General features: G+C 39.2%; 1 long non-coding RNA gene across 1 annotated transcript; it reads right to left on the reverse strand.

The window, feature by feature from the left end:
- Positions 1-10,716: 10,716 nt before the first annotated feature.
- On the reverse strand, positions 10,717-11,925 carry LOC311583336. Its single transcript, XR_014774460.1, has 2 exons — positions 11,420-11,925; positions 10,717-11,201 (listed from the first exon to the last, which is right to left on the reverse strand). It is a non-coding gene; the product is annotated as an uncharacterized lncRNA (long non-coding RNA).
- Positions 11,926-26,641: the final 14,716 nt, after the last annotated feature.

Genomic DNA, 26,641 nt, shown 5'->3' on the forward strand with positions numbered 1-26,641 from the left:
AGCAAACCAGTCATAACTTCTTTCAGTCATCTGTCTAGTATACCTTTCAGTTCTGAATTTTCTGAAAGTGTTTAAGATTTTGTAATTTTTGGGTCCATAGTAAGGAGAGCAGATAGTGTCTGCGACATGGAATCTGTTGCCCGCATTTTGAGACTTAATACTTATTGGATTGCCTTGCCAGACTACAGGGGAAGAGCGCAATCCCAATACTGATGCTGAGAGGTCTAAAAGATTTTTTTTAGTTGGCTATACCCTCAGTATAAGAGAGAAGCAGTTAGACAGACCCAGGGAGTAACTGGGGACACACTCCCTCCTGAGCTAACAGGATACCATTCCCTGGCAACCCACTGCGATGGCCACTGAAACTATGACCAAAGGCCACATAGCTGAATTGGCTGCCAGAACCACATATGGCCTTGGCACTTATCTCAGGGTTGTAAAGTTTCTTGAAAAACAGACTTAAAAGATAGGAACACAGCTTTAAAGAGATTTTGGTTGACAGCCACAAAGAAAAGTCCCACCAGAGATAGCAATTGCTTAGCGACTGACCTGAAGGAATCCCACCAAGATAGAGCTTCTAAGAGATCCAGTTTTTGGCTACATTTCTTTCTGCCCACTGGAGGTAGTGTTACTAAGAAACCAGATACTTCCCTGGACAAGGTAGTGAACAAAAAGAACAAAGAAAGCTAAGCCATGGGAGGTCTTGGTGCCTTTTTCTGTAGCCTGTCACCTTTAGACATTAGACCTCTCTATGTTGCTCAACCAATAGATTATTGCCAGGCTAGGACCGCCCCCTGCTTTAGGGGCGTTGGGAAGAAGGGAACTTATAAAAAGCCCCCAAAACAATATCCGGGGTCACTTTTTGTTACAATTTAATTAGTGTCGGTATTGGTCTAGCTTGAGCTGAAATTAATGATTCCTCTTTCAATTCCAGCAGTTTTGACTCTTGGACTTTTAGGAGGTCTCAATGCAACCTGATGAGCTGTGGTGGGTGAGTAGGAGGTCTCCCCTTTGCCGAGGAATAAGGGAGGGTGTGTGGGCGAGGTAGAGTGGGACTGGGAAGAGATGATTGAGGGGCCTACTACCAGGATGTAAAGTGATTAAATAAATTACCTTATATAAAAAAAGGTTTTGCAATTTATCTTCATCAATTCATTAATATCTTGGTTATCTGGATCTACTTTCTAGATTTCACCAACCTAGTTGCCCAACAAGTGATAATTTTTCAATGCTTTTTTATTTTGTTTTGTTTTGTTCTATTTTTTTTATTTTTAACACATTTTATTGAAAAATAAAATAATTCATATTACATCTCATTTGCTATCCCATCCCGTGCATCCTCCCATTCCTTCCTCCCTCCCTCCCTCCCTCCCTCCCTCCCGCTTTCACCCCATTCCCCTTCCCTATGACTGTGACTGAGGGGGACCTCCTCCCCCAGAATATGATGCTAGGGTATCAAGTCTTTTCTTGGTAGTCTGCTATCCTTCTTCCAAGTGCCATTGGGCCTCCCCAACAAGGGGACATGGCCTAATATGGGGCACCAGAGATCATGTGAAAGTCTGTCCCCAGTCTCCACTTAACTGTGGAGAATGTTCTGTCCCTTGGCTAGATCTGGGTAGGGGTTTGATGATGACTGCACGCATTTCCATTTTATTTTTGAAACAGGGTTTCTCTGTGTAATTGTCGTTGCTGTCCTAAAACCTACTTTGTAAACCAAGCTGGACTTGAACTTATAGAGATCCATTTCCATCTGCCATCCATGTTCTAGATTAAAGACTTGACTCTCAATGCTTTCTTAAGCATTATTTTCTCCTTGAGTTATTTATCTTAGTCTATTTATCAAGCCGTCAGCTTTCAGCCATGCCTTAAACAAGTTTACCAACTATTTTCCCTTTTACTTGAGGAGACCACAATGAATACATTGAGATCATTATTACTTTTAATAATGGAAACATATTTTGTGAAATTAGTTTTCTTCTATTTCCTTTTAGAAATATGGCATAAATGTAACATGTGTCTTTATGATTGATATATTATTGTAATATCATTTTAAAGCCGTTTTTGTTTTTCTCTCCTTTATCGACAGCTTCACTAAGCTATTTTTCTCAGTACCAACATGAGTAATGAAGAGTTTAAACAGGTGATGTGATTAATAATATACTAATCATACAGATTTGTTTTGGTCATTCATATTTGCATAGGAATATACACATTTACTTTTCAATTTCAAATTCCAACCTAATATCCATCTGTGCTGAATTCTGGGTTCTGTAAACTAGGGGGGATACGGCTCTGACTGCAGCCTGGATGATAGAATACATCACATGAAGGATTTTAGGACAAGATTTCTTTCTACTCTCTTCCTCCACAAGTTCACATTTTCTGTTTTCTCTCTGGGATTTAGGTTAGTGACAAGCACACATTGAAAGCCTCTGAGAAATGCCACAAGAGCTGCTTATATGCATTGAGATGCGGAATGGCATTTGAGGCCACAGCATTGTGATTGCTTCTTATGAATTAGAATTCTTAACCAGATTACCCCATAGGATAGTTGGAAAACAACTTACTTACATATCAGTTTTACTGGTAAAAGATATATTTTACTTTTGGATCAAATCTAGATGTTAGACAGTGTAATAATTTTCACTTGACTGACATGTCTAAGGTAAGAAATGGCTCATTCTGTGTAAGAAATAGATGGTGCTTATATTTTCCTACAATTGTTATACAATATAGATTCATTTTACATATTACATTTTTTCCTCAGATTTTTGCTCCATAATTCATTTTAGTTTCTCTCCATCAACTAGCTAGCATGTTTTGAAGTATACAATTGTAATATTTACTTGGCAACTTATGAGCAAAAATATTAAGCATTGACTGTTATCTATAGGCAACAGCTATAGTTTTATTATTAACTCTTTACTGTACAAATAGTATACATTTTTATGTAAATTGAATGTGGTTTAATTGAAGTGATGCAATAATAGTTTCTATCATTATCAACTGGGTCTGGAACAATGGCTCAGTAGATAAGAGTGCTTCCTACTTACCCTTCTGGAAGACCTGAGCTTGGATCACAGCGCCAGTATGGTTTGGGTCAGAAATACTTTTAACTACAGCATCAAGAATCTGTTGGGTGCATGTATACACACATATGGCATATACTTATGCAAATGCACTCATATATACACATAAATAAACAAAATGAGTCTTTAAAATGCTTTTATTCTCCTAGTTGATATATTTATTATGAAAGGAAATAGAGGTAATCTTTCTTCTATTCCTTGGTAGCTGTAAAGCAATTTATGAAATACTGTAAGGTTAAAAAAGCAAGTGGCTGAACTTGGAAAATAATAAAAAGATGATCATTGAAGCTTTAAAAGAAGAAACACTGTGATGGTGGCACTCTGAAAATGTTAAATATAAAATATTTCCATTTGTCGTGATAAATTAAAAATCTTGTGAAACAATTGGCTTAAGTTTGAAATATATGTCTAATAAGAAATTAAGTTCACCCTTTGGATAAGATGTTTAAGGTTAAATGTAATAGAAACATAAATCTTCTCAATCTTATTAAAGGAGAAACATCTGCAACATCTGAGTTAGATTTCTTTCAACCAAAACCTCCCATTCGGAAATGTTAGCATTCTGACATAGTGACAAATGGCTGCAACAAATGCTAAATAGTTAAATGGACAGGTGATGGATGGCCTCATAAGCCTTGCAGGGCAGCCTGTGTAAGATACTAATTGGTTCTGTAGAACTGGTTTTAGTCAATAAATTCACTTGGGATATTTTTGTGTGCTAGACGTCTTTAAAGAATGTTAGTACTATGGGTGACAAACCGCTTTCAACATATGATACTTAACAGGGAATACCACACCCACTGTGCTAGCATTCTTTTTCTCCCTCCATGCCTACAGCCAACACCGAATATCCACTGATCGTTAGTGGATTCTTGCACGTACAGTTTTCTCCATAAAAAAAAAAAAAGGTACTTATATTATAAATTGTTTCAATTTTAGCCTTCTTAATTGTAATGTATGCAATTATTTTTCTTTCTTTTAGGATCAGCATGTACTGATTATTTATTGGACCAGTATTTGTAGATTATTAGCATTAGTTTTTATTTATCTATTTATTAAGAGATTTTGTGTGTGTGTGTGTGTGTGTGTGTGTGTGTGTGAACATGCATGTGAAGGGCAGAACTAGCTGTCCAGTATCATCTTCAATCACCTTCCATCTTACACATTAAAGATGGAGGGTATCACTGAGTCTAGAGTTCACATATTTTACTAAACTTGATGAGGAATCAGGCCAAGACAATTTCTGTCTCTGCCTTTTCAGTGCTAGGATTACAGACTTATACTGCCATGGCTGGCTATTTATGTGACTGCTGCAGATCCAAACTGAATCTTGATGTTTCTGTGGCAAGGTCACTATTACCTCAGCTATGTTGTAAACCACTAGCCTATCACATTTTTCAACAAATATTATTTATGTATTTTCCAATTTGTAAATAATAATTTTTTTGAATTTTTTACCTAATTAATTTGAAATTTGAAGTTCAGTTGTGGTGAGGAAAAAGTGGGAAATATGGGGGGAAAGGAGGAGAAATTTGAATGACGAGAAATATAAAGAAAATCAAAAAAGAAAGAATGAATACAGGAATGGAAAGAGGGATTAGAAGAGAAAAGGTTAATCTAATTGCTTAGACAACATTTGCTTGTGTGTATAAGATGTTACTAAGAAAATAAAAAATGTCCTTATGTTAACTGAAATAAAGTTTATCAACCTTTTGTTCCATCTGCATAGTTGCCCCCAACGTGATACAGTAACAGAAGTCAGTTAATAATCCTTTAAAGAAGTTTTTCCCCAATTTGTAGGCTGCCATTTTGTCTTATTGATGATGTCCTCTGCTTTTCATGAAGTCCTATTTACTAATCATTTATCTTAGTGCATTACCTGTTGTTGTTCTGTTCAGGAAGTTGTCTCTTGTACCAATGAGTTCTAGGCTATTTCCTACTTTCTCTTTTATTGGATTTAGTGTATGTGATTTTATGTTGAAGTCTTTGATCCACTTGAAATTAAAGAAGAGACTTGATACCCTATGAGCATATAGAGGGGGAAGAGGTCCCCCCTAAGTCATAATCATAGAAGGGAGTAAAGGGAAAATGGGAAGGAGGGAGGAATGGGAGGATACAAGGGATGGGATAACAATTGATATGTAATAAGAATAAATTAATAAAATATATTTTAAAAAGTTTGTTACAGGGTGATAAACATGGATCTATTTGCATTCTTCTACATTCACACATCCAGTTAGATGAGCAAATTTTTGAAAATGTTTTCCTTTATCCATTGTATGGTTTTGGCTTCTTTGTCAAGAATCATATTTTTAAAGAGTGTGGATTTACTTTCACAGCTTCAATTTGATTCCACAGATCAGCCTGTCTGTTTTTATGCCAGCACAATATGTTATTATCACTATTGCTCTGTAGTAATCTTGTAATCAGGATGCTTAATATCCAAAACATATAAAGAACTCAAGAAATTAAACTCCAACAAACCAAGTAACCCAATTTAAAAATGGAGTACTGACCTAAGCAGAGAATTCTCAACAGAGGAATCTCAAATGACTGAGAAGCACTTAAAGAAATGTTCAACATTTTTGTCATCAGGGGAATGCAAATCAGAATGACTCAGAGATTCCATCTTAAACCAGTCAGAATGGCTAAGGTAAAAAAAATTCAAGTGACCGCACATGTTGGCAGAGATATGGAGTAAGTGGTACACTCCTCCATTGCTCCTGGGAGTGCAAACTTGAATAATCACTTTGGAAATCAATCTGTAGGTTTCTAGAATATTCAGAATAGATCTACCTCAAGTCCCAGCTATACCAGTCTTGGACATATAACCAAAAGATATTCCTCTATATCACAAGGACATTTGTTCAACTCTAATCATAGCAGATTTATTCATAATAGCCAGACATCGGAAATAACCAATCTTCCCCTCAACCGAAGAATGGAAAGAAAAAGTGTGGTATATTTACTCAATACTATTCTGTTATAAAAACATAGACATCATGCAATTTGCAGGCAAATGGATGGAACCAGAGAAGGTCACCCTGAGTGAGGTTACCCAGACCCAGAAAGACATGGCATATACTGACTGATAGTGGACACTAGCCATAAAGTACAGGGTAATCATGCTACAACCTACAGACCACAATAAGCCAAGGAAGTCCCAAGGAAGGATGTTTGAGGCTCAGGAAGGGAAATAACGGACATCTTGAGTAGATGGACAGAGGGAACTGTGTTGGAGAGGGGATGGGGAGAGGAACAGGGGTGGATATCAAGGCTGGGGACAGCTAGGGAGGGTGGTAAGGAAGGAGAGGACTAGGGGGAGAATGCAAATAGGTAAGCAAGCACATCTGGGACAGGGGAGTCCCCCGAGATTACTAACAATGAGGGATATATAACCTGAAGTTTCTACCTCCTGTAGGCAGGTGGGGCTTCCAGTGGAGGGGAGGGGACACCAAACCACACTTAAACCTTTGGCCCATATTTGTCCTGCCTAGAAGAAATGTAGGGATAGAGGTGGCACAAAAATTGAGAGAAAGGCAAACCAATGAATCACCCAAATTGAGATCCACCCAAACAATGAGCAGAGCTGGGGGAACACTGTGGTAGAGTGGAAGGAAGAACTGAGTGAGCCACAGGAGTCAAATAAATCACAAGAAGAGCTACAGAGGAAACTAACCTGGGCCCATGGGGGCTCCCAGAGAGTGAATCATCAACATAGGATCTTGCATGGTCTGGAACTAGACCCCCTACACATATGTAACAGATATGCAGCATGATCATCATGTGGGTCCCTAACAATGGGAGTAAGGGCTACTTTGGGCTCTTTTGCCTGCCTTGGATCCTTTCCCCCTAGCTGGTCTTTCCTATCTGGCCTCGGTGGCAGAGGCTACACTTAGCACTCACTGTTGCTGTGACTTGAGGTGCCAGAGAAGGTTACTACCCACTTCTCTGAGAAAAAGAAGACGGGGTAATAAGTGAAGTGGTGGAAGTGGGTGTGAGGGTGGAATTGAGAGGAGAGGAGATGGTTGGCGGGCATCAGTCTGTAAAACGATTAAATAATAAACAAACAATCGTAAAAACACAATTCTTTAAAGGAGTACTCTTGACGGCAATTTTTTTCTATCTTTAAAATAGACTATTTTTCCCTTTAACACTAAGCTGGAATATGAAATAAAAAATGCATTTTTAACAAACATCTTGTTTCTGCAGAAAGGAGAGAGAAAAACTGTGTAGAAGGTAAGCAAAAAGTCTCCCAAAATGAGTGTAAATTTAACACCAGTCCTTCCTCTTCATGAAGAAGGATAGTTTTTTATCTGTTGGTATAATATCTTCATCATCTGCAAAATGATGTATTTGTATTTTTTTCTGACATATGTGATATGTTTTTATGTGTGTGTCTGTCTGTAGGTCTTTGTTTCCATATGTGTATATATTTTATGGATACATAAATTATTACCTAATTTTCAACAGCTACCAATATTATATCATTGTAAATAGTTGTAACAATCTTAATTATTTATTACACATAATTTTATTATATGTTTTGAAAATGTACCAACATTCTGGACAATGAAATACTTAATGTAGAAAATTTTATTTTTATTCTATTTACTACATAGTGAAAAGAAAGTATAATGGAGGAAAGAAAACACATATTTATATTTAAGTATATATTTAGTTGTATATGTACGTGATATCTTTCTTTTAACTTTAAAGATCTCTTTAATTTGTCCATATGTTTCTTTTTTATAAAAACATGATATGCAGCCAAATAGACACCAGCTAAGGAAATAAAAGTTTATCTAATTAGCATAGCTATTTGTTATAACATATTGAGTTACTCTGGTAACACTAATTCCACTGACCTGAATTAACCTGCTTGCTCTTTTGATGTTATTAATGTTATTAGGAAATTATGGGCTTTTCTGCTTTAATGAATTGTTCAAACAACAATTGCACAAATAGAAGAAAGTTTACACGTTGAAATAGTTTGAGACAAACAATAAAACAAATGCTACCTGCTAAAAACTAGAAGCTATCTGTAATGCTGAGAGTAACAAGGTCATTATCCAAATATAATGAATTATTAAAAACTACACGTTTTTCACACATGGAGAAAACTGATAGTAAAGATCTCTCTGTTCTCTTATTCTCTTTGCCATAGTAAGATTAAGACCGTAGAAGCTGGAGGATTCTGCATGTGTTCAAAACAGAACTGAGACCACCTGCACTTTACATTTATATTATTACACATATATACAATAAACTACCTACAGCAAGAAGAACCAGAAAATAATCAAGGATATTATAAATGTTACATTCTTAGTGCTTTGGCAATTTGTATTCGGCAGCCTTGAAGAAATCATCTTTCCTATATTGGTGCATCTAAAATTCTGATTGTAAATTAATATCTATCATATCTCATCCTTACCAACTTAAAACATCTATCTAGACCTAGAAAACATCTTAACCCCTAAACAATGAAGCTTAGTTGTAAGACTAAACTATCTGGTCTTCAACCCCATCAGAGACTTGAGTATACAGAGAGTGCTGGTTAGTAGCTTTCCAAATGAGAAGATGGCAGAGATGGTTACACAAATAGTCTGAATAGTCACCCAAAACTCTGTAACAATGAAGCATCATCTTCTATCTTCTGGCCCAATATATTTGACAGTCATATTTGGAAGGCAGAAATTATTGAGGACTTACTTACCCTGTCTTGACAGAGTTTGGCCATCAATCGACCTGCATCCAAGCTTGCTCGTTTTTAGACAGAATTCTTTCAGTGGTAGAAACTAGGACATTTTGCCCAGTGGCTTGTTTGCCACATATGAAGCCATCTCCATAAGGAGGATCTTTAATGCTCATCATCATCTTTGAGGAAGGCTGGGTGTTGCCAGGTGTTAACCTGTCTCATTGTCAATGAATTTTCAAAATAATAAAAAAATTAAATGTCATATTCTGTATTTCTCTGAATTTTTTGAAGACCTTATGTAACTTTTTACTTTATCTTTCTATAGAATCATCTATCTGTTGCACCCTAGATGTATAATTTTCATTTGATCAAATCATCATCATATCAATTACTAGTCTATTTTTATCACAAGAATATACACCTTAGCTGCATCTTTACTTTAAGAAATGCATATTTCAAGCGTTTTTGCTAGTTTTCTGATCTCATTAGAGCACTTCTCAGTCACTCAGATAGATGAGTAGAAATCTAGAAAGGGGGAGTGTAAACCTTGCTCATTCTAACAATTAAAGAGACATAGAATTACAGATAAGTTGAAAAACTGAGATAAAATTTCCCTATTCATTCTAGTCTCTGGGGTAGCCAATTACATTACAAAATTAATCATTATCTGAGCTCTAGGTTACCAATCTTATCAGCACTGTGCAGAGATGCTATTTTGAATTAAAATAGCCTAAATAATAAGCAGAAGGCATACACAGAAGCAGCAGGCAATAATTTAATTAGTTTGATAATCATTTTTATTTCTAATAATTGAAACAGGCTTACAGATTCTTTTTGCCATAGAGGGGTTAAGACTGTAGTAGCTCTGGGATTCTGTGTGTGTTCAAAACAGAAGCGAAACCATCTGCATCTTTAAGAAATGCAGATTTCAACAGGTTTTGCTAGTTTCCTGATCCCTATACAGCAGTTCTCCACCACTCAGATAGATGGATGGACAGTGTTTCTCTGTGTTGTCCTGGCTGTCCTGGACTCACTCTGTAGACCAGGCTGGTCTTGAGCTCACAGAGACCCACCTATGTCTGCCTCCTTAAGTGCTGGAATTACAGATATGTGCTACTGTGCTCGGCTAGATAGAAACATATCTATAGTGTTCCTTTATCCTCCACCCTCCTTTAGCCTTTAAAACTCATGGATTTCCTTATCTATACTGATGAGAAAAGTGTTTTTATACGGTTAGCATATCTTTTCTCCTTCTTAAAATGTGGTACAGTTTATGGAAAATAAATTTTATTATGATTTTTAGATCATGGTTTCTTGATTTTATTCAATATTTTATCTTTTTTAATTAATTAGTTTTTTACCATGTCTCAGAGTTTTTCTTCCTGCAGCATTACTGACTTTGGGATACATTTTCTTTTGCTGTTCTATGTGATGTGATGGGGGAATTACTTGGTTAGGTCACTTCCTCACTAGTGCTTAGTGATATACCACTCTGCTACAAATTTAACTCCAAGTGATAGGTGGGTTTTCATTGTTATTTGGCAAAACATGCCTTAAAATTTCTTTTGATTTCTTCATTAATCTATGAATTACTTAGAACAATTTTGTTATTGATGTTTATTTTTAAATATTTTAGGATAACCTAAGTCTTTTGTTAATATATTCTTGTTCAACACACATATTTTTAAAGAATGCGGTGTTTAAACATGCATCATTTAATAATGTATTGCCACAAATATTTTTGTTCTATGTTTACTGTGTATTTTTGAGTTGCATGTTATTGCCATTGTAACTAGTCCATGTAATGATAACTAGTCCATGTAACTAGTCCACCGACCAGTCCAGCTGGTCAGTTATTGGGGGGCCGAGGGGGGTCGCAACCTGTATTTAAAGAAATGGGCGAGAGAGACGTAGAGCTCAAGCGAACAGTTGCTTGTCAAGAGCCGTTTATTGAGGGTAATGGCAGGCTTTTTAAAACCTGCTTTAGGGAGGGCGGGGGTACGCAAGGAGAGTAGTGGAAAAGTACAAAATCTTCTGGGTTGAGCCCCGGGAACATTTGCAAGGGGAGGGGTCTTCCAGGTGAGACAAAGCAGGATGTCTCTGTGGTTATCTTAGGATCAGATTGCTGTCTTCTCAGGGTTAAGCCGGATGCCTTGCATACCTAATGAGTGGCCCAGCAGGATGTTTGCTGCAAATGCTGAATGGGTGGAGGTCTGCCTCAGGCCGTTTGGTCCCTGGCATCTCATCCCTTTTTGTTTGTTTTGGCCTGAGGGAGACCTTACAGCCCAGCAAATGACTTTTAGGAGGTCACCAGTCATTGTTACAGGATGGCGGTATATTTGAGAATCACTATTGTCCAAGTGTTTCAGGACAACAGTTATTCTGGACCGGCCAAATTCCCAAGGAAAGGGGGCCTCGCGATGGCCTGAGCCTGCTAGAGGATCGATGCTCAATCTTACCACGCCTATGGTCTGTCCTCCCACCAAGGACCGACCGACGTCTGATAACCGAGACTTATTCGATCGCTCCGTCTCTGACTTACCAGGCACTATCGCGGGTCAGGTCAAGGTGGGCTCAGGCCAAAAGATATAGGGGAGGGCTTGCATAGGTTTACCAAAGGCACCGAGGGCACAACCAGGCTCACCATCCAGCATTCTGCATCCTCGGGAACTGCAAAGGCCGCCCATAGGAACTGCAAAGGCCGCCCATAGTTAACCGACTGAGGCGTAGGTGAAATCTCCTGGATGGAAATAGAAGTCTCATTTGAGTCCTCAGTCTCCAGGCGGCGGTAGTGAACCTGGATATTCTTGGTGGCAGCTTCAACCTGACTTTTAACAAACCCTGTAAGACGGTTTAAAGTCCATGGGCCAAAGGATAATAGAAGGAGAACACCAACGAGGGGCCCGAGCAGGGTGAGGAGAAGGGTAGTAAGCCAGGGGGAGGCAAGGTTAGGGTTGGGGAAATTCCCCCTTTCAGAAAATTTAAAAATGAGTCGGGGTCATGAATAGTAAAACGGGGAAGAAGAATAACAAGGACACACCAGTCTTTGGAGGAAAGGAAGGTAGGGGCATAGACGATCGAGGTTAAACCAGAGGAACAAGCAAAATGGGTGTTATTTGGCGCGGGAATGTAGGGGAGGGAGAGGTAGGGAATGACAGTCTGGGCGCGAATGCCGCTGAGGGGCAGAGGAGGGAGCATATGGGGACCCAGGAGGCAAGTACCTATGCCGGAAACGGACTGGAGGGTAATGCGATTGTCGGGAGCTAAGCCGGTGAGGGTGGGGTAACATTAGAAAAGAGCAAGGTGGAAAGAAGAGCAATACCCTCGTAAAAGGGCGGGGAGGGGGAGAAACACATCCAACATTCAGGAAACGACAAGGAGGAGTCATTTTTAAAGGCCCATATGGAGGCATTTGCCAACTGGAGAATGACATCAGCCGAACTGGGGGGGGGGCCCACGGGGAGGGTAGGTCGGAAGGGAGGGGGTGAAATGGACCGAAGGAGGACGTCCGAGGGGGTGGGCGGGGAGGGAGGCATGGGGGCGGGGGGGGGGGGGCCAGGAGCAGGAACGGGAACAGGATGATGGAAAATATGATTAGGCCCAACCACTGCAGTGCCCTTATTGCGTACCTTTTTCAGGAGGTGTAACCTGAATGTAAGTCCAAAATCGTACTCTGATTTATAAACACGGAGGCCCCATTCAAATCCACAACCCGTCCAACTGGCACGTTTACCAGGCTCAGTGAAGCGAATGGTCAGGGGGTTGCACCAGCCATTGGTGACTGAACGAGCTGCATTGCAAAGGTCTTTAACGGCCTCACCATAGGGCTGAGGATGAACCCAGGAATCAACAGTGATGTGGTCCCAAGAAGAGGATGGCTTCCAGTACGTGTCGCCAGTGGTCTCACACCCCCAAGAGGCACAGTAAAAATCTTGGGCCCCACCACAGCGGTGGTTATCAGGACGGGGCCGATGAGAGGGTCCCGGGCAAACATAGAGTCCTCCGGCCCAAGCAATCCCATCCTGGTGTAAGGTTTTGTGGAGCATGATGCGCTCCAGGTCATTACGGCAGCCGGGACTGGGACCACCAACCGAGCGAGAGAAAGGGGGCGTCTCCTCGGGAGCCTTAGGCCAAAAAATGTCTTCCACGCCCCAAGAAGAGGGGCCTCCCAGGGCCAGGGCACAGAGGTCAACCTGTAAATCGGGCCACTGGGGGTTAATGCCCTGAGAGGAGGAGGAATTAACAATATCTCCCGCTTGGTTAATAATGACCCAGGTAAAATTATAGATTGTATAAGGCTGAGGTTGGCGCAGGAATGCGGCGAGAATCACTTCAGGAAGGCAGAGGCAAAGGAGCGACGCGGTGAGTAGCAACATGATGAATCGGCGGTATCTTTTTTATCCTAAAAAAGAGCACAATTACATCTTTTCCTCAGGGGAGTTCCCTGGGAGAGGGGGGTTAAAAGGTTTGATTAGGCGCTCAGGTAACCAGCGCACATTTTGTTCTTTTTGATCATAAATGCAGGCATGACCTTTGCCCCAAATAAGGACTGGGTCGGGTCCATGCCATTGGTGGGTCAGTGGATCCTTCCACAGAGCCTTGGCATAGGTGGAGGAGGTGGAAGAGTGCCAAAGGCGATCGGCCGCCGAATGGCCAAGATCATCCTTTTGTAGAAAATTTAGGACGAACAATGCATGATTGAGAAGCAGGCGAGGCCCTGCTGTAGAGGGATATAGGATTCCTTTGGAAAACTGTAATTTATTAAGCATTGTTTTAAGTGTCTGGTGGGCCCTCTCGACAATTCCTTGTCCTTGGGGATTGTAAGGTATCCCCGTAACATGTTTAATCTGCAGTTGGGCACAAAAGGACTTGAAGGCAGAGCTTATATACCCAGGGCCGTTATCAGTCTTTAAGGTAAAGGGTTTGGGGGCAACAGTAAGGCAATACAAAACATGATCAATAACATCTCTAGTAGACTCTCCATCGTACAATAAGGCAATACAAAACATGACCAATAACATCTCTAGTAGACTCTCCAGTGTACAATAAGGCAATACAAAACATGATCAATAACATCTCTAGTAGACTCTCCAGTGTGCGGAGAGGCGCAAATAAATCCACTAAAAGTATCTATAGACACATGAATATACTTAAGTTTCTTAAAAGAGGAAAAATGAATAACATCCATTTGCCAGACTTGTCCAGGCATGAGGCCACGAGGGTTGACTCCCCTATGTGGCTCGTGCCTGGCATTTTTTAACAATAGCCCGGGCTTGTTCCCGAGTGATGGAGAACATGTGGCGAAGGCTTTGGGAATTAAGGTGGTGGAGGGCGTGAGCCTCCCTGGCCATAGCAACGGGGTCGCTGGCGGATGGAACGGCCAGCTCTGAAAGCAGGGGGCGCGTGGCTGAGTCCACCTGGGCATTAAGTGTAGTCAGAGGCCAATGGCAGGGTAGAGTGAGCACGAATATGACCAACGAAAAAAGGCTGAGAGCGCAAAAGAATAAGCTGTTGGATACGGGAGAAGAGAGGGGAGGCATTAGTAGCAGGCTTAATACGAGGAACCGTCTCGAGGACGCGACATAGGCACTATCAGTATATAGATTAAAGGGAGTATGGGGAAGCAATGTAAAGGCGTGTGCGACAGCTTCCAGCTCAACAAGCTGAGCAGAGGTATGGGGGGTTTGTTTTTGCAGGATAGCTCCGTCCACAGAGAGGGCAGCGACCCTGGTAGAGGAACCATCAGTAAAAACCAGGGAAGCTTGGGGGAGGGGTTTGGAGCGGGTGACTCTCGGGAAGATGACAGGTTGTCGCTGCAGGAATTGAATTAGTTTATCTGGGGGATAATGATTATCTAATAGGCCGCAAAAAGAAATACAGGAGACCTCCCAATCATCTGAATTTTGAAAAAGCCACCTTATTTGTGTGGCCGAGTAAGGCGTGATAATAGAGTGAGGGTCCCTTCCGAAGAGCCTGATGGCCGCTTCCCGCCCCTGCCAAATGAGAGACGCAACCAGAGTGGGATAAGTAGGAAGGACCTTAGTGGAGGAGGAGGGGAGATGAAGCCAAAAAAGAGGGGCCCGTTGCCAGAGCAGTCCTGTGGGGGCAAAGAGGGAAGGAAAAATTATGAGCGCGAAAGGCTGGGTAGGGTCAGGAGCCATTCCACCACCTTTCTGTTGGCTTAGTAAGGGGAGGGGGAAGAGTGAGCAAAGTAGAGGAGGGAAAGGTTGGCGCCGCGCGGAGGAGGCCATCATCGGAATGATATCTAGCAGCCTCCTCCTCAAGGGTGGCAGCAGCATCCGGATCCAAGGGCTCATCTGGGGCCTGAGAAAGGAAAATGGCGGAATGGCGGGAGGCGCGTGAAGGGCCGACCGACGGAGGGGGAACAGGAGAGGCTGGCGGACCGGACCGGACAGAGGGTGCCCTTTTTGGGGGAAAAACAGGGGCACAAAGTGGTGAACACCCGCGTTCCATAGCGGAAATGGGGTCCTCATAGGTGGGAGGAAGCGACGGATAAAGACGGCGGGGGGAAAGGGAAGGCTTGGACGCAGGCGCAGGGGAAAGATTTTTTAAGGGCTCCGAGGATGTAGGAGGAACAGAATCGGGGGGCATGTCAATGAACGTAAGAGAGGAACCCTGCAGAGAGGAACAGGAAGGAACATGAGAAGGAGGGAGAGATTCGCGCAGGCAGAGTTCAGCCACGGAGAGGAGCTGCCTCTGTCCGCTTTCGTTTTCGCTGGACTCAATTATGTCCCGTATAAGGCCCCAATAAGAAAAAATACTGTTCGACACCGCTGTATTACCATCTTTTTTAATAAGTGCATTAAGCTCACGCCCCACCTTTTGCCACTTTTCAGAATGAATAGTAGGTCCATCAATCATGAACCAGGGACAGGTCTGGTCAATAAAAACAAAAAACTCAATCAAATGTTTCTTTTTTACCCTAATACCCCTCTCTCTGAGTACGTCCTTTAAGCCTCTTATGAACTTTGCTTCCTTGGACAGCGAATGGCCCATTCTTGAGATATGCGAACGGATGACTCACCTAATGACGAAGCCGGCCGGGCGAACTCGGCTGGTCATGAAAACTCCTGTGGACCGGTCCCTTAATCCGTTCGGGGAGAAACCCGCACCTCGAGTCCCACGTCGGGCGCCAGATTAACTAGTCCATGTAACGATAACTAGTCCATGTAACTAGTCCACCGACCAGTCCAGTTGGTCAGTTATTGGGGGGCCGAGGGGGGTCGCAACCTGTATTTAAAGAAATGGGCGAGAGAGACGTAGAGCTCAAGCGAACAGTTGCTTGTCAAGAGCCGTTTATTGAGGGTAATGGCAGGCTTTTTAAAACCTGCTTTAGGGAGGGCGGGGGTACGCAAGGAGAGTAGTGGAAAAGTACAAAATCTTCTGGGTTGAGCCCCGGGAACATTTGCAAGGGGAGGGGTCTTCCAGGTGAGACAAAGCAGGATGTCTCTGTGGTTATCTTAGGATCAGATTGCTGTCTTCTCAGGGTTAAGCCGGATGCCTTGCATACCTAATGAGTGGCCCAGCAGGATGTTTGCTGCAAATGCTGAATGGGTGGAGGTCTGCCTCAGGCCGTTTGGTCCCTGGCACCATTGGTTGGAATATTCAAGAAATCTGAAATATAAAGTTGTTAAATATTGCCAGTTGGTTATTCTCTATTTTTTTTGTCATTTTTCTGTTATTTGTTTTATGAATTCTTAATAAAAGTTTTATAAAAATAAGAAATATATAATTTATTAATTTATCTCTTTAAGTATATTTTGATTAAAATAGTTTATTATTGTGTATAAGCAAAGATTGCTATGACTTATTTTTGAAGTAACTTTTTATCTTCATGAAATGAAGATAATTTTAATTTTATTTTTAATTTATTCACTTTACATTGGGATTGTAGCCCTTTCCCTCCTCTTCTCCAGTCAAACCCTCCCTCCCTGTTACTGCCTCTTCCCTCCCTTACTACTGAGAAAGTGGAAGCATTCCTCCCCTAACATCTGACCCCATCCTGTTAAGTCTCATCTCAACTGCCTACATCCTCTTCCTATGTGGCCTAACAAGGCAGGCTCAGAGGGTACACTTACTCCTCATATTATGGGACCCAAATCTAGTCTGTGCTGTCAATCTACTACAGCTGAGCAGGGGGTCTAGGTCCTATCCATGTACGGCCCTTGTCTGGTGCAACAGTTTCTACAGGTCCCCATAGGCCTAGATTTTTATGCTTTGTTGGCCTTCCATGTAGCTCTCCAGTCCACTCCAGGAATTTCTATTCCCTAACTCTTGGATAAGACTTCTTGAAATTTGCCCCCAAAGTTTGGCTGTGAGTCTCAGCATCTGTATTAATCTCCAGCTGGGTAGAGGCTTTAAGAGAGCCTGCATGGTAGGCTCCCATTCTGTTCCCTTTCATCAACCAGTACCAGTGTCTTTTCTATTTGTCATTCTTAATGAGAATTAAGCATCCTTCCTAGGGTCCTACTTGCTATTTAGGTTCTTTGCAACTGTGGATTGTAGAATGGTTATCCTCTATTATGTGTATAATAGTAGCTTATAAGTGAGCTTATACCATGTTTATCTTTCTGGGTTACTTTACTCAGTATGATCTTTTCTAGTTCCACCCATTTGCTTGCAAATTTCAAGATTTTGTTGTTTTTAATGGCTGGGTAGTATTCCATTTTGTAAACATACCATACATTTTTTTATCTGTTCTTCAGTTGAGTGTCATCTAGTTGTTTCCAGATTCTGCCTATTATGAATAACACTACTATGAACATAGTTGAACAAATGTCCTTGTTGTACGGTAGAGCATCTTATAGTTATATGCCCAAGAGTGGTATAGCTGGGTCATGAGGGATCAGTATTTCCAATTTTCTAAGAAAATGACAGCTTGATTCCCAAAGAAGTTGAACAAGTTTGCACTCTCATCAGCAATGAAGAAGTGTTTACCTTTCTCCACATCCTCATTAGCATGTGCTGATTCTTGAGATTTTTATCTTGGCCGTTCTGACTGGTGTCAGATGGAATCTCAGAGTCATTTTGATTTGTCTTTCCCTGATGACTAAGGATGTTGGGTTTTCTTTAAGTGCTTCTCAGCCACTTGATAGTCCTATGTTGGGAATTTGCTGTTTAGCTCCGTATGCTATTTTTATTTGGATTATTTTGTTTCCTGGTATTTAATTTCTTGAGCTCTTTCTATGTTTGTGTCTTAACCTTTTGTCAGATGTAAGGTTTGTGAAGTTATTTCCACAGTCTGTAGGCTGCTGCTTTGTTCTCTTGACAGGGTCCTTTGACTGACAGAAACGTTTCAGTTTCAAGAGTTCCATTTTATTAATTGTTAATCTTAGAGCCCAAGATACTGGTGTTCTGTTCAGGAAGTTGCCTCTTGTGACAATAAGTTCAAGGCTCTTCTACACTCATTCTTCTGAAAGATTTAGTATGTCTGGTTTTATGGTGGGGACTTTAATCTACATAGATGGGAGTTTTTTGTAGGGTGGTAAATAATGATCTATTTGCATTTTTCTATATCCAGTTAGGCTAGCACCATCTGTTGAAGATGCTGTCTTTTTTCATTGTATGGTTTGGGTTTGTCAAAAAATCAAGAGTCCATAAGTGTGTGGGCTTATTTCTGGGTCTTAGATTCGATTCTATCAATACACTAGTTAGTTCTATGCCAGCGCCAGGCAGTTTTTATTACTGTTGCTTGATAGCACTGCTTGAGATCAGGGATGGAGATTCCTCAGGAAGATCTTTTATTGTACAGGATTGTCTTAGCTATTCAGGGTTTTTTGTTTTCCATATGAAGTAGAGAATTGATCTTTCAAGGTCTGTAAAGAATTGTGTTGGCATTTTGATGGAAATTGTATTGAATCTGTTGATTGCTTTTTTTTTAAGATGACAATTTCTGCTGTGCTAATTCTGCATATCTATGCACATCTTTCCATCTTCTGATATCTTCTTCAATTTCTTTCTTCAGAGACTAGAAGTTATCTTTTTGTACAAGTCTTTCACTTGCTTAGTTAGGTTTACACCATGATACTTTATGTTTCTTGTGGCTATTAGGAAGGGTGTTGTTTCTCTAGTTTGTTTCTCACCCTGTTTGTTTTTTGTAAACAGGAGGGCTAGTGACTTTTAGTTGATTTTTTTTAATGCAGCCACTTTGCTGAAGGTGTTTATCAGCTGTAAGAGTTCCTTGGTAGAATTTTTGGGGTCACTTATGTATACTATTATGTCATATGTGAATAGTAATACTTTGCCATCTTCCTTTCCAATTTGTATCTGCCTCATCTCCTACAGTTGTCTCATTGCTGTAGCTAAGACTTAAAGTACTATATTATAGAGCTAAAGAGAGAGTGGATAGTCTTGTATTGACCCTGATTTCATTGCAATTAATTTAAGTTTCTTTCTATTTAGTTTGACTTTAATGATATTGCCTTTATGATATTTAGGTATGTGCATTGTTTCAATGAATATTATTCATTGCCATTTATAATTCACACTGAAATTTATATGTTTTATGTTTGGGTTTTATGTTTTATCTTTTGCTTATGTATTTCACATTAGTACTCTCTGTTCTCTTACCTTCATCCAGTTGTCTTTTCTATTTTAAATAATCTTTTTGGGGCTAAGATACAGACCATTTTCATTAATTTTAAGATTAAATCTGCCAACCACTGCCTTTAAATTGGTATGCTTATGTCAAGAGCTTGATACATTTCCTGTATTATCCACCAACAAATAATGTTATTAAAATGCAGTCACTTGTATGTCTATGGTTGTTTTCATGCTTCAGTGGTCGAATGAATATAGTACAACAGAACCTATGTGTTCACAGATGTGAAAAGCCAATTTCTCTTTTGTAAGAATTATGCAGATCAGAGATTAGACTATGTAAGATATCATTAGATATTTAAGTCTAAAGTCTACTGGTTTTCCTTGTAGCTCCTTCTCTTTGCTACTCCAGCATTCTGCTTCCTTTTCTGCCTTATCTGTTGTGTAATTTTTATTAATTCTGATTTACTATGCTTTTGATTTATTCACATTATCATAATATTAATTATAGTTTTTGAACCAATGTCCTGAATTCTAAAGGACCATGCTTTGAATTATTATCCTCCTTTAATTTGGAATCAAAATTACAATCATAGCAAGAGCCAGTCATGGTAAAGTAGGCGTATAATCTTAGCATGAGGAAAGTTGAGTTCTTGATTAAAATGAGATGTAGACCAGATTAGATGTCATATTGCATGTGAACTCAGCCTAATGTACATCAAGAGACATGACATTTGTTTAAAAAAGAAGTTAAATGGAATAAATATGTATATTAAAAATAGACAAAGAATTTCTAAAACACTAAAGGAGTGAAAATTATTGTGTCTCTGCAGGTGTCAGTAGAGCAGAAAAGTAAAGCTAGAAGAGATGAAAGTAAAAACTCAGGTTAGATTGAATTTGTCAAACTGGATAAACAATTTTAGGAGTTTATTTACCAATTCTTCACTTGAGGGACATTTAGGTTAATTCCAGATTTTGTCTATTATAAATAAAGCTCTGTGATGAACATAGTTGAGCAAATGTCCTTGTTGCATGGTAGAGATTCTTTCAGGTGTATGCCCAAGAGTGGTATAGCTGGGTCTTGAGACATCAATATATCCAATTTTTTGAAAAAGTACCAGCTTGATTTCCAAAGTGGTTGCATGAGTTTGTACTCTCACCAGCAATGGAGAAGTGTTCCCTTTCTCCAAATCCTCCCCAGCATGTGCTATAACAAGAGTTTTTGTTGTTGTTGTTGTTTGTTTGTTTGTTTGTTTGTTATCTTGGCCATTCTGACAGGTGTAAGATGGAGTCTCAGAGTATTTTTGACTTGCATTTCCTAATGATTAGAGATGTTGAACATTTCTTTAAGTGTTTCTCAGCCTTTTAATATTCCACCTTTGAGAATTTTCTCTTTAGCTCTGTACCACATTTTTTAATTGGGTTATTTGGTTTGGTGGTGTTCAATTTCTGGAGTTCTTTATATATTTTGGATATTAGCCCTTTGTCAGATGTAGGGTTGGTGATGATCATTTCCCAGTGTAGGCTGTCATTTTGTTCTGTTGACAGTGTCCTTTGCCTTACAGAATATTTTCAGTTTCATAACATACCATTTATTAATTGTTGCTTAAGCTGTTGGTGTTCTGAGAAAGAAACTCTGGTACATTTACACAGTGGAATATTATTCAGCTATCAAAAACAAGGAAATCTTCTTTATTTGTAGGCAAATGGATGAAAGTAGATCATCCTGAGTGAGATAACCCAGACCCAGAAAGACATTCATGGTATATACTCACTTATAAGTGGATATTAGCCCAATGTAGAAGTCATCTAAGAAATTCCACCCAGTGACAGATGGGGACAGACACTGGGACATGTAGAGAGACACTGTGCCATGATCTTCAGATTGTATGCAAGAATTGGGGCATAGAAAGACACAGGGGCTGGTGAGGGAGGTTGTCAGGAGCTCCATAAGGAAACTATCAAAGCTGACATATCTGGACCCAAGGGCCCTGTACAAATTGATGCAGCATCCAAGGACATGGCAAGCAGAGGACTTAGATCCCTTGATAAGATGTAGCCAATGGACAGCTCATTCTCCAAATTATGGGGTGTGGGAGGGGAGAGCAGAGCATCACAATTTGATCACTTTTCTTTAGGAGACAGATCGTGTGGGAACAGAGAGTAAGGGGATGCAGGGTATCCAGATAAGACCTGTTAGGGTGTGGTCAGATGGTGGGGGAGGAGAAACTCACCTATCAGAGATCATGGAGAGAGGAATAGATGAAAAAGGGAGGGAGAGTGGGAACAGGAAGGTATAAGAGAAGAAAAGAGAAAGGATGAATCACAATTGCTACCATTACTGAATCATACAATTCTGATTCCCACAAGGTAAACCCCTCCTTGGTGTCAGCTCTCCATTACAAATAATTGTTCTTAACTTGGCAGCAGTCTGTCCTGACAGACTTTACTCTTCCTGAAATCCAGACTGAATATTTATATCCATGGCTTAAGCCTGTGTCTTCAACTTTGAAAAAAATTGAGGTAAGTTGAATAGACAGACACTCTTTAGAGATACTCATGTTCCTGCAAGATGCAAGAACAGAAGATATACACAAATAATGGCAGCTGCTGTTACCCTGGCAAATATCACGCATTAAATAATAATTAAATGGATGAGTGAAAATGGCATTTATGTTCACTACTTGAATTTTATTTATTTATTTATTTTTCCATTTTTCTCCTTTATTAATTTATTCTTGTTACATCTCAATGGTTATCCCATCCCTTGTATCCTCCCATTCTTCCCTCCCTCCCATTTTCCCCTTATTCCCCTCCCCTATGACTGTTCCTGAGGGGGATTACCTCCCCCTGTATTTTGTCTTGATTATATCTCATATCGTAGAATAAAAGTCATAGAACAAAAATATGTCAAGGTAAATAAACAGTAATAAAGACAGTCATAGGTTTCTGAATAGAATTCAATGCAGACATTTCTGATGAAATATTTTTGCTATTATGTAATTTTTATGTTTTTAAATATTGAGGAAAGAGCCCTAAATTTCAAATTTTCACACAAGAGAAGTGTTTTCCTTTCACTACACTGACATAGACATATCCAGACTACTTACAATTCTTATTTTAAATTGTCTTTGAACATACCTTATATATCAGATAGGCCTTGAACTTGGATATCCTTGTGTCTCAGATTATTGAATAGCTACATTTAGAAGCCTGTGCCACTAGACATAGAAAAGAAAACCATTAAACAACAACAAGTAGCTTTATTTAGAAGATTTATGATTCTTGCTCTTTTTTTTCCCTTTGGTTTCTTATTCCAACACGGTTTCTCTACATGGTCTTGACTGTCCTGGACTTTCTTTGTTGGTCAGGCTGGTCTCTAACTCACAGAGACCCACTGGCTTCTGCCTATCTGAATGTGGGGATTACAGGCACCCCACTCTGCCCATATTGATTCTCAATTTTCTAATACAAATTATTATTTTTGCCTTATTTCAAGGAAGGAATCATAGAGATTTGAAATGTCTAGAAACTCAACTTCAAAGTGTTATTATTCTCATCTATATACTTTTTCCTATTACTTTTTAAAAATTAGAATATAAATCATAAAATTTTCAGGAGAAAAGCTAGAATCTGGTAACAACTTAAATGCCTCTCAACCAAAGAATGGATAAAGAAAATGTGGTACACTCACACAATGGAATACTACCCACCTATTAAACACAAGGAAATCATGATATTTTCAGGAAAAAGGGAAAGAACTAGAAAAGATCATATAGAATGAGGTAACTCTCACTCAGGAAGACACACATGGCATGTACTCACTCATAAGTGGATTTTAACCTCATAGTGCAGCATAAAATACTACAATTCACAGACCCAAAGAAGATAAGTTAGGAAGGGGGATCCGAGGGAAGAAGTTCAAACTTTACTCAGAAGGGGAAGTAGAATAGACAGTGGAAGTGTTTGAAGAGAGGGAACAAGGTAGGAAAGCGAGCACAGAGAGAAATGAGGGTGGATATATGAACCAGGGAGAGTAGGGGCGGTGGTGGTGGAGAAAGGGCCTGCAGAGAGAAGAGAAACCAGAGGCTGAGGCATCTCTATGAAAAGCTGCAGACCTAAGAGAGGATAGGATTCTGGGAAGACTCTGGGTGACTCTAGTTGAGACTCCGCGTAGCAGGGGTCATGGAGACCGAAGAAGATATCCTCTAACTAGACAGGACACTTGGTGGACAGAGGCGAACATCAACCAACCCAGAAGAACTAAAGATTCAAAATTTACCCTGCCTAAAATATGTGAAGGTATAAAGATGGAACTGAGATTGAGGGAATGTACAATCAAGGCCTGGTCCAAGCTGAAAACCGTAACATGGGAGAGAGCCAACTCCTGACACTATTAACAATACTCTGAATACTTGCAAATGGGAGCCTAGCATAGTTGTTACCCGGTGGTGGATCTAAACAGATGCTGAGACTCAGAGTCAAACACTGGGTGAAATATAGGGAGCCTCGTGGAAAAGTGGGGAAAAGGAAATGAAGGACCTAGAAGACCAATAGAGAAAGCTAACCAAGGCCCAGAACGGCTGTCCGTGGCTGAAGCACCAAACCAAGGACCATGAATAGGTTGGGTCTAGACCCCTACTCTTGTGTAGCTGATGCGCAGCTCAGGCTTCATGTGAGTCTCCTAGTAAGATGAGCGATGGACTGCCTCTGACATGGACTCTGCTGCCTGCTTTTTGATTATTGCCCTCTGGCCAGGTCGCCTTGCCAGGCTACAAGGGAAGAAGATGTGTTCAGTTCTGATGTGATTTGATGTGCTGTGGTGGATTGGTAGGAGTCACTCCCTTTTCTGAGGAGTTGGAGAGGGGAGAAAGAGAAGAAGGAGGAAGGGTCAGACCGGGAGGAGAGGAGGGAGGAACCTACAGTCAGGGTGTAAAGTGAATGAATAAATACATTTAATTTAAAAATACACATTATGGCATTGATATAGTGAATACATACAGTATAGCTATTTAACTTAAACAACTGTTTATTCACTATCAAACTTTTTAGTCCAGTTGGTAATTTAAATAATTATTGCATATATATATATACATATATATATGTATATATATATATATGATTTATAGAACAAGATATTTTCTACTCTTGAATTTTCTTTTCCCCTTTCTGATAAAATATTTATTTCTATTTCTTAGAATATTCTTCAGTACTTTAAAGGGGCTACCACTGTACTCATGGTATCATAGAAAATATTGCTATGGACTCCAGGAAATACTAATTCCTAAGGTTTCTCAAGCTCTAAATTCTTAACTCTGTGGTGGATGAATCTTTCTCAGACTCTCTATTTCTGCCTTCTTCTCTTGAAGTGCCCAGATTTTGTCTATATGCATCTGGAGATGTTTCTGCAGGACATTAACTGATACAATAAGGTTTTTCAAATATAAGGAGCTCAATAAGCAAAAATTATCTTTTTTCCAGGTTATGAAAATAGACTCAAAATCAATACTATTGTGTTTTTAAAGAACTCATTAAATCTATGCATTCTTTTAGAAACTCCTTCTTTTTCTTAAGTGACCAATTTTATGCATTCCAAAGTTCTAAAAGACAGAAACCCCAAAAGGTAAATTTCATTAATGTGACTCAAAAATAAATCATAAGTTATAACATTTTTTTTTATCAAAAGTACATTTGAATTTGAAATTTATTATAAAAAGAATTCTTATTTGGTTAAATAGGATCACAAAATAAATGTATGTGGCTGATTCATATAAATATTGTTTTTATAAATTGAAGTTGTATCATATATATATATATATATATGTATATATATATGACATTAAATGGATATGAATTGCAGTTGAGTTTCCAAATATGCTTCTTCTATTTCAGTTCTATGATCAAAGAGGGGACATGTTACAGGAGCTAAGAGCTTGGCTGTTAAAAAAGCAAGCCAGATTTGTAACTAGATGAGAGCCCAACTGATGTGGTATATTTCTTGAATTTAATCAGATTTTGTGGCTCCATTGTGTAGTCCTACAATCTGTTAGGAATGGATCTGTAATAAAACTTTTATTTTATTACTATTCAGAATTGTGACTCTACACCAAACTGAATAAACATACGTTATGTGATTGCCAAAATAATATTCTATATTTAAGTGCTATAAAATCAAAGGGAATTCTTAATTGGAATATTGAGGTGTAAAAATTACACTGTTGAATAAGATTGAAAAACGGACCAGAAACTATTCATATAAATGAAATAAAATATAGATATTTGATCTATCTTATATTTTTTCTAATTCCTTCTGTGTCTCTTGAGCACAGTTGTTACATGTTGTGTTATATTACATATGCTTTAATGCATGCATGAAGAATTAGGCAGCTAATAGATAGCTGGATTCCAGAGTATGTGAAAATGTGAATTTAATTAATTTATTTATTTTATTTTATGTGTAGACTTTTCTATAGAGAATTATATTTTGTTTTTTCAAAAGATAGATAATGATGAACATTAAACTTTACAATAAATATTACACACTTACAGAGAGAAAACAATATTAATACAGTTAATTTTTCCAAAAAACTCACACTTTTTATGGTATACATTTTTTCTTTTCTTTTCTTTCTTTTTTTTTTTTTGTTTTTTTTGGTTTTTGTTTTTTTGGTTTTTTTTGAGACATGTTTTCTCTGTGTTGTCTTGGCTGGCCTAGACTCACTTTGTTTACCAGGCTGGCTTTGAACTCACAGCTTTCCACCTGCCTCTAACCTCCAAATTTTGGGATTAAAGTCGTGAGCCACCATGCCCGGCCATGAGGGCTATTTAAAAAGCAGGGTCTCACAGTCCCCTGGCTGGACTGCAAATTTTATTTAGTCAAACTAGCCTTGAATGCATGGAGATATGTCAGCTTCTATCTTCAGAAAGATGGGGCTAAAGGCATGCTTCACCATGCCTGAATCACACATAACATTTAAAAATATTTTTTTTTAAAAAGCATACAATGCTTACTGTTTTAAACTAGAAATTGAGAGTGAAAAATTAATACAGATATAGTTTGTTATTTTTGTAATTTATCTTTTATTGTTTCCTGCAATACCTGAGGCCATTATATTAAATGAAATAATACATGCTTATGTTTGCATCTGATATTATTTATAATTACCAGTTTATATTAAAACTGTATATAAACACACAATTACAGTTCATAAACACTATTATTCTTTAACATATAACCATTGGGAAATTTATGAGGAATTCATGATATACTGTCTTTTAGGTATCCAAGAAAAAT

Source organism: Acomys minous (genome assembly GCF_964271855.1).
Source record: "Acomys minous genome assembly, chromosome: 14".
Lineage (NCBI taxonomy): Eukaryota > Metazoa > Chordata > Mammalia > Rodentia > Muridae > Acomys > Acomys minous.